Source organism: Notamacropus eugenii, chromosome 3, assembly GCF_028372415.1.
Source record: "Notamacropus eugenii isolate mMacEug1 chromosome 3, mMacEug1.pri_v2, whole genome shotgun sequence".
Lineage (NCBI taxonomy): Eukaryota > Metazoa > Chordata > Mammalia > Diprotodontia > Macropodidae > Notamacropus > Notamacropus eugenii.
In genome coordinates, this window is record NC_092874.1 from 62,352,565 (window position 1) to 62,368,436 (window position 15,872).

General features: G+C 37.3%; 1 protein-coding gene across 14 annotated transcripts in view; it reads left to right on the plus strand.

Moving 5' to 3' along the window:
- Window positions 1-15,872, plus strand: part of MLLT10 (MLLT10 histone lysine methyltransferase DOT1L cofactor) — a 259,175-nt gene that overhangs the window by 69,573 nt on the left and 173,730 nt on the right. The window contains exon 1 of one of the 14 annotated variants that reach the window (XM_072651690.1): window positions 2,576-2,656. The exons of the other annotated variants lie outside the window; for them this stretch is intronic. The gene's annotated coding sequence lies outside the window, so the exon portion shown is untranslated. Of the gene's footprint in view, window positions 1-2,575; window positions 2,657-15,872 lie in introns of those variants that run through there. 14 annotated transcript variants of the gene reach the window in all.

Genomic DNA, 15,872 nt, shown 5'->3' on the forward strand with positions numbered 1-15,872 from the left:
ACATAAAAGGAGTTCAAAAGGAAGCGTTTTTATCATGTAGGGGAAAATGGCAAGTGTCAGACCACTCTTGGACCTTACTCTCATTGGAATTGGCTCTGAGAGGGAGTAGCAGACACATTCACTTGAATATAGAAATCTATCTTACCTTAAATGGGAAGTAAGAGGGAATGGAGATAGGAGAAAGGATGGAGGTGTTGTTGATAAAATAGAGGTTGGAATAAGAGAGGCAGAGATCAGAAGCAAAACAGACTAGAGGAGCTACAGGTTAAAAAGAGAAAAAAAGATATATGGGGGAAAATGAGAGAAAATGTTATTCTGTAGTTTTTGATTCTTTGTGGCCCTTTTTTTGGTGTTGGCAAAGATCTTGGGGTGGTTTGCCACTTCTCTAACTCATTTTATAGGTGAGAAATTGAGGCAAACAGGGCTAAGTGACATTCCCAGGGTCACACAGCTAGCAAGAATCTAGAGCTAAATTTGAATTTATGAAGAGTTTTCCTGATTCCAAGTTGTGTGTTCTATTTACTATGCCACCTAGTGCACAGTAATCATCTGTGAATGTGAGTTGGATGAACTCACCCAGGAAACACAAGTGGATAGTAGAATGGATCAAAAATCAGAATCTGATACTTTGTTTACAAGAAATACACTTGAAACAAACACACAATAAAAATAAGAGGTTGGAACAGAATCTATTATGCTTCACCCGGAGTAAAAATAATAAAAACGGGGTAGCAATCATGATCTCAGAAAAAGTAAAAATAAGTCAATTAAAAGAGATAAGCAGGGAAACTGTATTATGCTGAAAGGTACCATAGGCAGTGAAGTAATATCAATACCAAACATATTTTGCCAAACAATATAGTGTCCTAATTCTTAAAGGAAAAGATAAATGTTACAGGAGGAAATAGAAGTAAAACTAAGCAAGTGGGGATCTCAACTTACCTTTCTTAAAACTAGATAAATATAACTATAAAGTAAACAAGAAAGACATTAAGGAGGTAAGTAGAATTTTACAAAAGTTAGAAAAAGCCTGTGGAGAAAACTGAATGGACACCTTTTTTCTCAGCTGTATATGACACTATCACAGAATTTGATCATGTATTCGGGCATAAAAATTTCACAACTAAATGCAGAAAAAGTATATGCATTCTTTTTCAGATCATAGTAGAATAAAAATTATATTCAATAAAGGGCCCTGAAACTATAGATTAAAAATTGATGATTTCATTAAAGAGAATAAAAACAATATGACAACATACCAAAATTTACTAGGTGCTTCCAAAGCATTACTTAGGGGAAATTTTTAATTTCTGAATGCTTACATTCAATAAAACAAAGAGCAGATCAATGAATTGGCCATGCAAATTTTAAAAAACAAAACACTAGAAAAAGAACATACTAAAAATCCCCAAGGAAGCACCAAATTGCAATTTCTGAAAATCAGAGGAGAGATTCGTAAAAGTGAAAGTAAGAAAACCGTTGAACTAAAAAAAACTAGGAACTTTTTTTTAAAAAGCCAATAAATAAAGCCAATAAAATAGATGAATCATTGGTTACAAAAAAAAAAACAAAACCAAATTACCAGTTATCAAAAATGAAAAGGGTAAATTCACCACCAATAAGAAATTAAAGCAACTATTAGGTGCTATTTTACTCAGTTATATGCCAATAAATCTGACAAAATGGAGTAGATGAATATTTACAAAAATATAAATTACCTCAGTTAACAGAGGAAGAAAGAGAATGCTTGAACAACCTTGTTTTAGAAAAAATTGAACAAACCACCACCGAGTTCCCTAAGAAAAAACCAGATGGATTCATAGGTGAATTCGGGTTGATTGGTTGTTGTCCTTTGTTCTTGTAGAGGACCAAAATGATATAACCATGATAAAGTCAAGTTTCAGTGTGTGTGACTGAGTGATCAGAGCAGTATGCACTTGGAAAGCTCTACCATAGATTGGACACAGATTGTCTGTGTGAACATTTGAGATGGATACTCCAAATTTGTGCATCCTGCGTTTCCTTTGAGCACAAAGAGCACAGCACCCTTTCATAGATGGGCATGCCATGCTGAGCAGTCCTGTGCCAGTATTTTCCATGTCATACAATCAATCAAATCCAAAGTTCTATCGAGAGACCTTGAAAATGTCCTTGTATTGTTTGAACATGATGTGATTGCCTGCCCCATGTGAGTTCCTCATAAAATAGTTTTGCTTCTTCTGACCACGTGTGATTGCCTGCCTTATGTGAGTTCTCCATAAAATAATCTTTTTGGCAAGTGTACATTTTGCATTTGAACAACATGGCCAGCCCATCAGAGTTACTCTCTCTGAAGCATAATTTGAATACTTGGTAGTTCAGCTAGAGCATGGACTTCAGTGTCTGGTGCCTTATCCTGCCAGCTGATCCTCAGAATCTTCCTAGGACAGTTCAAGTGGAAGCGATTCAGTTTCCTAGCATGGTGCTGGTAGACTGTCCATGTTTCACAGGCATGTGTCAGCACAATAGTTCTGTAGACTTTCAATTTGGTAGTCAGTCTAATACCTCTTCTCTCCTAAACTTTTCTACGGAGCCTCCCAAACACTGACCTAACTCTGGGAATGCGTGCATCAACCTCATTGTCAATGTGTACATCCCTGGAAAGTATGCTACCAAGGTAAGTGAACTTATCCACAGCATTCAGAACTTCTCCTTTTGTTGTAACCAGTGGTTGCACATATGAATAGTGTGGTGTGGTGGCTGATGGAGCACCTGTGTTTTCTTGCTGTTGATTATTAGGCCAAAATTAGCACAGGCAGTGAAGAATTGATCCATACTTTATTGCATCTCACCTTCACAGGCTGCATTGAGTGCACAATCATCTGCTTTTAAGGATTGCACTGCTCACCTCCTGGTGTGAGGAAGGGGGCTAGTAAAGGTGCCCTAACCATTGTCTGCTTATCCAACCCTGGCCTAATTACTGCAGTAGGTGGGGAATCCCATTCTGTGGTTGAAACACATAGAAAAGGTAAAGAATGTACAAAAACATCTGCAAAGATGATTCTACTCACCATTGGAAAATGGAACGTGTGCACACTTACAGACAACACAAAATCCAGTAGACCTGAAAGATGAACTGCTGTTGTTGCAAGAGAACTCAACAGGTGTCACTTCCAAATAGCAGCCCTGAGTGAAACAAGGGTGGCAAATGAAGGCCAGCTTACTGATGTCCTAGCTGGATACACATTTTTCTGAAGTGGCCACAGTGAAGCAGAGTGCTGTGAAGCTGGTGAAGATTTTGCTATCAAAATTAATCTAGTCAGCAAATTGGTATATTTGCCAAATGAAGTGAATGACAGGATAGTGGCAGTGCTTTTGCCACTTGCAGGAAAAGATCATGCCTAAGTGAATTCTACCAAACATTTAAAGAACATTTAGTTGTAATACGGTATAAACTACTTGGGAGTATGGGCAAAGGAGTCCTACCAAATTTTTTTATGACACAAATATGGTTCTAATACCCAAACCAGGAAGAACAAAAGCAGAGAAAGAAAACTAGGCCAACTTGTCAACGAATATTGATCCAAAAATTTTAAATAAATAGTGAGGAGATTACAGCAATATGTTACAAGGATCATACACTATGACCAGGTGGGATTTTTTACCAGGAATGCAAAGCTGGATTAATATTAGGATAATTGTCATCATTATTGATCATGTCAGTAATAAAAAGGAAAAAAATCATATGATTATCTCAGTGGATACAGAAAAAACTTGAAAAAATGCAATTCTATTTCTTTTCGAAACACTGGAAAACAGGAATTAATACTTTTTATTTTTTATTTTTAATTAATTTATTTAACTTTTAACATTCATTTTCACAAAATTTTGAGTTCCAAATCTTCTCCCCATTTGTCCCCTCCCCCCACCCCAAAACACCGAGCATTCTAATTGCCCTATCACCAATCTGCCCTCTCTTCTGTCATCCCTCCCTTCCCTTGTCCCTATCTTCTCTTTTGTCCTGTAGGGCCAGATAACTTTCTATACCCCATTGCCTGTATTTCTTATTTCCTAGTAGCAAGAACAGTACTCGACAGTTGTTCCTAAAACTTTGAGTTCCAACTTCTCTTCATCCCTCCCTCCCCACCCATTCCCTTTGGAAGGCAAGCAATTCAATATAGGCCATATCTGTGTAGTTTTACAAATGACTTCCATAATAGTTGTGTTGTGTAAGACTTAACTATATTTCCCTCCATCCTATCCTGCCCCCCATTGCTTCTATTCTCTCTTTTGATCGTGTCCCTCCTCAAGAGTGCTGACTTCAGATTGCTCCATCCTCCCATTGCCCTCCCTTCCATCCTCCCCCCCACCCTGCTTATCCCCTTCTCCCCCACTTTCCTGTATTGTAAGATAGGTTGTCATACCAAAATGAGTGTGCATTTTATTCCTTCCTTTAGTGGAATGTGATGAGAGTAAACTTCATGTTTTTCTCTCACCTCCCCTCTTTTTCCCTCCACTAAAAAGTCTTATGCTTGCCTCTTTTGTGAGAGATAATTTGCCTCATTCCATTTCTCCCTTTCTCCTCCCGATATATTTCTCTCTCACTGCTTAATTTCATTTTTTAAAGATATGATCCCATCCTATTCAGTTCACTCTGTGCTGTGTGTGTGTGTGTGTGTGTGTGTGTGTGTGTGTGTGTGTGCGTGTGCGTGTGTGATCCCACCCAGTACCCAGATACTGAAAAGTTTCAAGAGTTACAAATATTTTCTTTTTTTTTTTTTTTTTTGCATTTTTTTTTCTTTTTATTTAGCTTTTAACATTCATTTTCACAAAATTTTGGGTTACAAATTTTTCCCCTTTTCTCCCCTCCCCCCCCAAACGCCAAGCATTCTAATTGCCCCTATGACCAATCTGCTCTCTCTTCTATCATCCCTCTCTGCCCTTGTCTCTGTCTTCTCTTTTGTCCTGTAGGGCCAGATAGCTTTCTATACCCCTTTACCTGTATTTCTTATTTCCTAGTGGTAAGAACATTACAGTTGATCCTAACACTTTGAGTTCCAACTTCTTTAGCTCCCTCCCTCTCCACCCCTTCCCTTTGGAAGGCAAGCAATTCAATATAGGCCAAATCTGTGTAGTTTTGCAAATGACTTCCATAATAGTTGTGTTGTATAGGACTAACTATATTTCCCTCCATCCTATCCTGCCCCCCATTACTTCTATTCTCTTTTGATCCTATCCCTCCCCATGAGTGTTGACCTCAAATTGCACTCTCCTCCCCATGCCCTCCCTTCTATCATCCCCCCCCACTCTGCTTATCCCCTTATCCTCCACTTTCCTGTATTGTAAGATAGGTTTTCATACCAAGATGAGTAGGCATTTTATTCTTTCCTTTAGTGGAATGTGATGAGAGTAGACTTCATGTTTTTCTCTCACCTCCCCTCTTTATCCCTCCACTAATGAGTCTTTTGCTTGCCTCTTTTATGAGAGATAATTTGCCCCATTCAATTCTCCCTTTCTCCTCCCAATCTTTCTCTCTCACTGCTTGATTTCATTTTTTTTTAAGATATGATCCCATCCTCTTCAATTCACTCTGTGCACTCTGTCTCTATGTGTGTGTGTGTGTGTGCATGTGTGTGTGTGTAATCCCACCCAGTACCCAGATACTGAAATGTTTCAAGAGTTACAAATATTGTCTTTCCATGTAGGAATGTAACCAGTTCAACTTTAGTAAGTCCCTTATGACTTCTCTTTGCTGTTCACCTTTTCATGGTTCTCTTCATTCTTATGTTTGGAAGTCAAATTTTCTTTTCAGCTCTGGTCTTTTCATCAAGAATGCTTGAAAATCCTCTATTTCATTGAAAGACCAATTTTTCCCCTGAAGTATTATACTCAGTTTTGCTGGGTAGGTGATTCTTGGTTTTAGTCCTAGTTCCTTTGACTTCTGGAATATCCTATTCCACGCCCTTCGATCCCTTAATGTGAAAGCTGCTAGATCTTGTGTTATCCAGATTGTATTTCCACAATACTTGAATTGCTTCTTTCTAGCTGCTTGCAATATTTTCTCCTTGACCAGGGAACTCTGGAATTTGGCCACAATGTTCCTAGGAGTTTCTCTTTTTCGATCTCTTTCAGGCGGTGATCAGTGGATTCCTTGAATACTTATTTTGCCCTCTGGTTCTAGAATCTCAGGGCAGTTTTCCTTGATAATTTCATGAAAGATGATGTCTAGGCTCTTTTTTTGATCATGGCTTTCAGGTAGTCCCATAATTTTTACATTGTCTCTCCTGGATCTATTTTCCAGGTCAGTTGTTTTTCCAGTGAGATATTTCACATTATCTTCCATTTTTTCGTTCTTTTGGTTTTGTTTTGTGATTTCTTGGTTTCTCATAAAGTCATTAGCCTCCATCTGTTCCATTCTAATTTTGAAAGAACTGTTTTCTTCAGTGAGCTTTTGAACCTTCTTTTCCATTTGGCCAATTCTGCTTTTGAAAGCATTCTTCTCATTGACTTTTTGAACCTCTTTTGCCAATTGAGTTAGCCTATTTTTCAAGGTGTTTTTTTCTTCAGCATCTTTTTGGGTCTCCTTTAGCAAGGTGTTGACCTGCTTTTCATGCTTTTCTTTCATCTCTCTCATTTCTCTTCCCAGTTTTTCCTCCACCTCTCTTACTTGATTTTCAAAATCCTTTTTGAGCTCTTCCATGGCCTGAGCCCATGGTATATTTATTTTGAATGTGTGGGATACAGAAGCCTTGACTTCTTTGTCTTTCCCTAATGGTAAGCATTGTTCTTCCTCATCAGAAAGGAAGGGAGGAATTATCTGTTCACCAAGAAAGTAACCTTCTATAGTCTTATTTTTTTTTCCCTTTTCTGGGCATTTTCCCAGCCAGTGACTTGACATCTGAGTGTCCTCTCCACACCCATCCCGCCTCCAGATCAGCCCAGCCAGCACTTCAAATGCTGCTTTCCAGCCTCAGGGCTTTCAGTGGGGGCAGGGCTGCTATTCAGTATGAGATTAAGTTCAGGTGCTCAGGTGGGGGCAGTCCCACCACATGGGGCTCAGCTCCCTCAGGGGGTTTATGTGGAGACCTTCAACAATGGATCCGAGCTCCTGCCTGCTTGGGGAGCCCCTGTCCGCTGCTGCCTCCCAAGGGGGCCCGAGCCACAGGGACACCCCACTCCCCTCTCGGCCACCCAAAAAGGCTCTCTCACCAACCCTTGTCACCTGTGGGTGGAAGGAGCTGCGCGGCTGCTGGAGATTCTGTCCCTGAAGCTCGCTCAGATCAGCTCCTCTCGGTGCCCCACGGCAAAGGCAGGGCTGGGCTCTGCTCCCGTCTGGTGCGCTAGGGACCTTTCGCGTTAGGTTTTCATGTCTCTCTGGAAGAGAAATCTTCTCCACTCTGTTGTTCTGTGGCTTCTGCTGCTCCAGAATTTGTTGGGAGTTCTTCTTTACAGATATTTTATGGGCTGTGGGTTCAGAGCTAGCATATGTGTCTTTCTACTCTGCCATCTTGGCTCCTTCCCCCCTAGACTTTTCTTTCAAAAATTTTTTTCCCAGTTATTTTGTTTTCAGTTTTCTATGATCACTTCTATGTGTCTTAGATTTTTTCCCCCTTCCTTCCCCAAGATGGTGTGTAATCTTCATATAGATTCTATACACTTACATTCCTATTAAATATATTTTCACCTTAGTCATGTTGCATAGAAAAATTAAAATGAATGGGAGAAACCATAAAAAAAAAAACATAACGCAAGAGAAAATGGTCTGCTTCATTTTGTGATCCAATTCCATAGTTCTTTCTCTGGATGTAGAAGGCATTTTGCCTCAAGTCCATTGGGATTTTTTTAGGTCCTTGCATTGCTGTGAAAGACTGTCTGCCAGAAAAATTCCTCACACACTGTGGTTGTTGCTGTGTACAAAGTTCTTCTGGTTCTGCTCTTTCACTCAGTATCAGTTCATATAAGCCCTTCCAGGCCTCTCTGAAGTCTTTCTGTTCATCATTTCTTATAGCACAAAAGTATTCCACAACTTGTTCAGCCATTCCCCGTTTGACGGACATCCCCTTGATTTCCAGTTTTTGGCCATCACAAAGAGAGCTGCTATAAATATTTTTGTACGTGTGGGATCTTTTCCCATTTTTATGATCTCTTGGAGATACGTTCCTAGAAGTGGTATTGCTGGGTCAAAGGGTGTGCACATTTTTGTAGCCCTTTGGGCATAGTTCCAAATTGCTCTCCAGAATGATTGGATCAGCTCACAGCTCCACCAACAGCACTTACCATCTTCTTGTTTTGTCATGTTAGGCAATCTGAGAGGTGTGATGTGGTACCTCAGAGTTGTTTTGATTTGCATCTCACTAATCAATAGTAATTTAGAGCATTTTTTCATATGACTAGATGGTTTTGATTTCTTGCTCTGAAAACTGCCTATGCATATCTTTTGACCATGTATCAATTGAGCAATGAGTTATATTCTTGTACATTTGACTCAGCTCTCTATATATTTTAGAAATGACACATTTATCACAGACACTAGTTGCAAAAATTCTTTCCCAGTTTTCTGCTTGCCTCCTAATCTTGGTTGCATTGGGTTTGTTTGTGCAAAAACTTTTCAATTTAATGTAATCAATTATCCATTTTGCACTTCATGATATTTTCTATAAAAGCCTTAAGTCCAAAATTCTTCCCTTCTCCATAAATCTGATAAATACACTATTCCTTGCTCCACTAATTTGTTAATAGTACCAGTCTTTATACCTAGATCATGCACTCATTTGGACTTTATTTTTGTGTGCGGTGTCAAGCATTGGTCTATGCCTAGTTTCTGCTATATTGTTATCCAGTTTTCCTAGCAGTTTTTGTGAACCCTGAGTTCTTATCCCAGAAGCTGGGATCCATGGGTTTATCAAACAGTAGATTGTTGTATTCATTGACTATTGTGTCTTGGGTACCTAACCTATTCCACTGGTCTACCCTTCTGTTTCTTAGCCAGTACCAAGTGGTTTTGATAATTGCTGCTTTATAATACAATTTGAGATCTGGTAGAGCTAGGCCACCTTCCCAAGCATTTCTTTTCATTAGTTCCTTTGATATTCTGGACCTTTTGTTCTTCCAGATGAATTTTGATTTCATTTTTTCTAGCTCTACAAAATAATTATCTGATAGTTTGATTGGTATGGCACTAAATAAACTAATTTAGGTAAAATTGTCATTTTTATTATATTAGCTTGACCTACCCACAAGCAACTGATGTTTTTCCACTTATTTAGATCTGACATTATTTCTGCAAAAAGTGTTTTGTAATTGTGTTCATATAGTTTCTGGGTTTGTTTTCGCAGATAGACTCCCAGATATTTTATAGTGTCTACCATAGCTTTAAATGGGATTTCTCTTTCTGTCTCTTGCTGTTGGGTTTTGTTAGTAATATAGAGAAATTCAGATGATTTATCTGGCTTTATTTTGTAACCTGCTACTTTGCCAAAGTTACTTATTATTTCAAGTAGTTTTTTACTTGTTTATCTGGGTTTCTCTATATATCATCTGCAAAGAGTGATAACTTAGTTTCTTTTTTGCCTATTCTAATTCTTTCAATTTCTTTTTCTTATTTGCTAAATCTAACATTTCTAGCACCATATTGAATAACAGTGATGATAATGGACACCCTTGTTTCACCCCTGATCTTATTGGAAATGCATCTACCTTATCCCCATTGTGTATAATGCTTGCTGATAGTTTTAGGTAGATAGTAGAAAAAATTTTTTCAATAAAATTGTTGTTAGTTTTCAACATTCGTTTCCATAAGTTTTAAATTTTTTCCACCTTCCCTTCCCTGTCCCCAAGATGTGAGGCAATCCAATATAGGTTTTACATATACATTTTTTAAATTTAATCATTTTTAGTTTTCAACATTCACTTTCACAAGTTTTAAATTTTCTTCCCCAAGATCGCATGCAATCTGATATAAGCTCTACAGTGCATTGCTATTAAACACATTTTTACATTAGTCATGTTGCATAAAAGAATTATAATGAATGAGAGAAACCATGAGAAAGAAAAACAAAAAAGAAAATAGTCTGCTTTGCCCTCTGCATTCTGACACCGTAGTCTTTTCTCTGGGTATGGATGGCATTTTCTGTCATGACTCCTTTGAAATTATTTTAGGGCCTTGCATTTCTGAGATGGGCGAAGTCTCAACGTTAGGCATTGTACAATGTGGCTGTTACTGTATACAATATTGTGGTTCTGCTCACTAGAAATATCAGTTCATATAAGTCTTTCCAGGTTTTTCTGAAGTCTGCCTGGTCATCATGTCTCATAATAGTATTCCATTACATTCATATATCACAACTTGTTTAGCCATTCCCCAATTGATGGACATCCCCTCAATTTCGAGTTCTTGGCCACCACAAAAAGAGCTGCTCTAAATGTTTTTGTATAGGTGGGGGTCTTTTCCCCATTTTTATGATCCCTTTGGGATATAGTCCCAAAAGTGGTATTACTGGGTCAAAGGGTATACACATTTTTATAGCCCTTTGGGCGTAGTTTCAAATTGCTCTCCAAATTAGTTGGACCACTTCACAGCTCCACCATCAATGTATTAGTGTTTCAATTTTCTCCCATCTTCTCCAGCATTTATGGTTTTCCTGTTTTGTCGTGTTAAGCAGTTTGACAGGTGCCATGTGGTACTTATCATTGTTTTGATTTGCATTTCTCTAATCAGTTGTGCTTGAGAGGGTTTTATCATATGACTGTAGATATCTTTAGTTTCTTCCTCTGTAAACTGCCTGTTCATATCCTTTGACCATTTATTCATTAGGGAATGACTTATACTCTTACACATTTGGCACCATTGTTTATATATTTTAGAAATCAGGGTGGGGTAAAGCCATGATGGCACAGTAAAAGCAGAGACTTGCTTGAGGTCTCCCCCAAACCCAGCAAATACCTGTAAAAAATGACTAAACAAATTCTTGAGCTTCAGAACCTACTGAATGAAGTGAAGCAAATCTCCAGCCTGAGACAACCTGGAAGGTCAACGGGAAGAGTTTGTCGAGCCTAGGTGAGAACAGGGCGCAGTCCAGCGTTGGCACAGATGGAACCTGAATCTGTGGCACCTGTCGAAATTTCCAGCCTTCACAACCACAAAACGCCAAGGACAAATTGGAAGGCCACTGGAAAAAAGAGAGAAGAGAGTGGTTAGGCTCCAGGCCCAGGGTTGTAAAAAGAGTAGAGGAGTCCAAGGCAGGTGCATCAAGGGCGGTGACCAGCAGCTTTTTCTGGAGCTCTTGGCTCACAGATTGTTGCAGGGAATCAAGCTGCTGACAGTGCACGCCCCCAGTGGAAGCAGAGAACTACTTTGAGAAGGAGCGAAAAAGTCAAGTATATGGCTGAGGAAATGAGCCAACACGGGAGAAAGAACTGTAGAATCTTACTTTGGTGACAGGGAAGACCAGAATATGCAAACAGAAGACAATGAAGTCAAAGCTTCCAAGAAAAATACTAGTGATATCAGGCTATATGGAAGAGCTCAAAAGGAGTTTTGAAAATCAGGTTAGAGACATCGAGCCAAAGTTGGGGTGAGAAAACCGTGAAAAATGAATCAGCTACTTGCTAAAGGAGACCCCAAATATGTGGAAGAAACTAGTACTTTAAAAAACAGAGTAATCCAATGGAAAAAGATTCAAAGAGCCAATGAGGAGAATTCCCTGAAAAGCAGATTTGGCCAGATGGAGGAGGTGTTCACATAGCTCACTGAAGAAAAACATTCCTTAAAGATAAGAAAAAGGAGCAGATGGAATGTGAAATACCTTATTGGAATAACAACTGACCTGGAAAATAGATCCAAAAGAGACAATTTAAAAATTACTGGACTACCTGAAAGGCATGATCCATGAAAGAGCCTGGACATCATATTTCAAGAAATTATCAACGACAACTGCTCTGATCTTCTAGAACTAGAAGATAAAATAAGTATTGAAAGAACCCACTGATTACCTCTTGAAAGAGATCTCAAAAGGAAAACTCCTAGAAATATTTTAGCCATATTCGAGAGCTCCCAGGTCAAGGAGAAAATATTTGCAAGCAGTCAGAAACAATTCAGGTATTGTGAAAACACAATCAAGATAACACAAGATCTAGCAACTTCTACATTAAGGGATTGGAGGGCTTGGAATATGATATTCCAGAGGCCAAAGAAGCTTGGATTCAAACTAAGACTCACCCTTGAAGCAAAACTGAGTATAATATTTCATGGGAAAAACGGTCATTCAATCAAATAGGGGAGTTTTCAAACATTCTTAATAAAAATGACCAGAGAGCAATAGAAAAATTAACTTTCAAACACAAGAATCAAGAGAAGCATGAAAAGGTAAACAGGAAAGAGAAATCATAAGGAACCTACTAAAGTTGAACTGTTTACATTCTTACATGGAAAGATAATATTTGTAACTCTTGAGACTTTTCTCAGTATTAGGATTGTGGGAGGGATTTTATATATATATACACACACACACACACACACACACACGACACAGGATGAGTTGAATAAGAAAAGATGATATCTAAAACAATAAAATTAGGGTTGAAAGAGGAATATATTGGGAGGAGAAAGGGAGAAAAAGAATGGGGTAAGTTATCTCTCATATAAAGGAGGCAAGAAAAAGCTTTTTCAATGGAGGGGAAGAGGAAGGAGGTGAGAGGGAAAGACTGAACCTTACTCTCATCATATTTTGCTTAAGGAGGGAATGCATACTCAATTTGGTATGAAAATCTTACAGTACAGAGAAGTAGAGGGGAAGGGGTTAGGTGAGTGGAGGAGTGACAGATGGGAGGGCAATTGGAAGGAGAGAGTAATTACAAGTAAATGCTTTTGAGGAAGGACAGGCTTGAAAGAGAATAGAACAAATGCGGAGCAAAATAGAATGGAGGCAAATATGGTTAGTCTTTTGCAACATGACTTTTATGGAAGTGCTTTGCATGACTACACATACATTACCTGTATCGAACTGCTTGCCTTCTCAATAGGGATGGGAGGGAGCGGGGAGGAAGGGAGGCAAGTGGGAATTCAGAGTTTTAAAAAACGAATATTAAAAATTGTTTTTACATCCAACTGGGAAATAAGCCATGTAGGCATTGGGGCATAGAAATATATCTTGCCCCACAAGAAAATATTGGGAATGGGGTAAGAGAAGGGAGGGGTCTGATAGAAGAGAGGATAGATTGGGGAAAGGGGTAATCAGAATGTTTGTCGTCTTGGGGCGGATAGAGGGGAGAGATGGGAAGAAAAATTTGGAGTGGAAAATCTTGTGAAAGTCAATGTTGAAAAGTAAAAATTAATTAATTAAAATGAATAAATTAAAAGAAACAAGGCCTTTATCAGAGATAGTGGTTGTAAAAATTCTTTCCCCGTTTTCTGTTTCCCTCCTAATCTTGGTTGCGTTGACTTTATTTGTACAAAAATTTTTCAATTTAATGTAATCAAAATAATCTATTTTACATTTAATAACGTGTATCTTTTGTTTGGTCATAAATTCTTTTGCTGTCTGTACAAATAAACTATTTCTTACTCTCCCAGTTTGCTTATACTTTCAGTCTTTATATCTAAATCATGTACTCATTTTGACCTTATCATGGAATGTAGTGTAAGATGTTGGTCTGTCTAGTTCCTGCCATACTATTTTTCAGTTTTCCCAGCAGTTTTTGTGAAATTATGAGTTCTTATACCAGAATCTGGAGTTCTTGGGTTTATCTAAGAGTTGATTAAGTTTTTGACCACTGTGTCTTATGTACTTGACCTATTCCACTGATCCACTACTAGACAGTAGCTATTAGCTACTATTAGCTATTAGACACTATTAGCTGTAATACCAACATGTTTTGATGATTGCTGCTTTACATTGCAATTTAAAATGTGGTAAACCAGGTTATCCTCCCTTGCAATTCTTTTCACTATTCATCTTAATAATTTGGATCTTTTTTCTTCTAGATGGATTTTCTTACCGTTTTTTCTAGCTCTACCAAGTAATTTTTTGGTAGTTTGATTTTATGAAACTGAATAAGTAAATTTAGGTAGAATTGTCATTTTTATTGTATTAGCTTGGGCCTACTCATGAGCAACTGATGATTTTTCAGTTATGTAGATCTGACTTTATTTTCATGAACGTTGTTTTGTAATTATGCTTGTATAGTTCCTGGGTTTTTCTTGGAAGATTGACTCCCAAATATTTTATATTGTCTATAATAATTTTCAATGGAATTTCTCTTTCTCTATTGTTGGGTGTTGTTATTTATATATAGAAATGCTAATGATTTATGTGGGTTTGTTTTATATCCTGCAAGTTTTCTAAAGTGTATTATTTCAAGTAGTTTTTTACTTGGTTCTCTAAGTATGCCATCATATCATCTGCACAGAGTGATAGATTTGTTTCTTTTTTGCATCTAATTCCTTGACTTCCATTTTCTTTTCTTGTAGGTAAATCTAAGTTTTCTAGTATAGTACTGAACAACAGTGGTGATAATGGACATCCTTGTTTCACCTCTAATCTTATTGGAAATGCTTCTAGCTTATCCCCATTGCACATAATGCTTGGTGATGGTTTTAGATAGATGCTAGTTATGTTTTTAAGGAAGACTCTATTTATTCTTATGCTCTCTATTGTTTTTAAGAGGAATAAATGTATTTTGTCAAAGGCTTTTTCTGAATCTATTGAGATAATCGTATGATCTGTTAGTTTTCTTGTTGATATGGTCGATTATGCTGGTAGTTTTCCAAATACTGAAGCAGCCCTAATCATAGTGTATTGTCTTTGTGATAAGTTGTTGTAATTTCTTTGCTAATATTTTATTTAAAATTTCTGCTTCTATATTCATTAGGGAAATTGGTATATAATTTTCTTTCTCTGTTTTTGCTCTTCCTGGTTTAGGTATTAGCCCCATATTTGTAGTATAAAAAGAATTTGGTAGGACTCTTTCTTTGCCTATTTTCCTAAATAGTTTATATCATAATGGAATTAATTGTTCTTTAAATATTTAATAGAATTCATTTCCAAATCCTTCTAGACCTGGAAACTTTTTCTTAGGGAGTTTGTTGATGACTTCTTCGATTTCTTTTCCTGAAATCAGATTATTTAAGCATTTTATTTCCTCTTGTGTTAATCTGGGCAGTTTTTTTGTAAGTCTTTATCTAGTTCACTAAGATTGTCAGATGTATTGGTATATAGTTGGACAAAATGTATCCTAATTATTGCTTTAGTTTCTTCTTTATTGGTTGTGAATTCACTCTGTTCATTTTTGATTCTAGTAATGTGGTTTCCTTTTTTATCAAATTAACCCGTTTTATGTGTTGGTTTTTTTTTAATAAAACTAGCTCTTAGTTTTATTTATTAGTTCAATTGTTTTCTTAACTTCAATTTGTTCTTCTCTCCTTTTGTTTTCAGAATTTCTAATTTATTATTTAATTGGGGATTTTTAATTTCCTCTTTTTCTAGCATTTTTAGTTGCATGCCCAATTCATTGATCTCTCCTTTCTTTATTTGTGTAAACACTGAGAGACATAAAATTTCCCCTAATAAGTGCTTTTGCTACATTACACAAGTTTTGGTATGTTGTTTTATTATTACCATTCTCTTGGATAAAGTTAGATTTTTTCTGTGATGTTAATTTGACCCACTAATTCTTGAGGTTTAGATTATTTAGTTCCTAATTAATTTTTAGTCTTTCTTTTCATGGCCTTTCATTACACACAATTTTTACTGTACCATGATCTGGAAAGAATGCATTTAATGTTTCTGCATTTCTCCTTTGGATTGTTAGGTTTTTATGTCGTAATACATAATCATTTTTTGTGTATGTGCCATGTACCACTGAGAAAAAAATATATTCCTTTCTAACCCCATTCA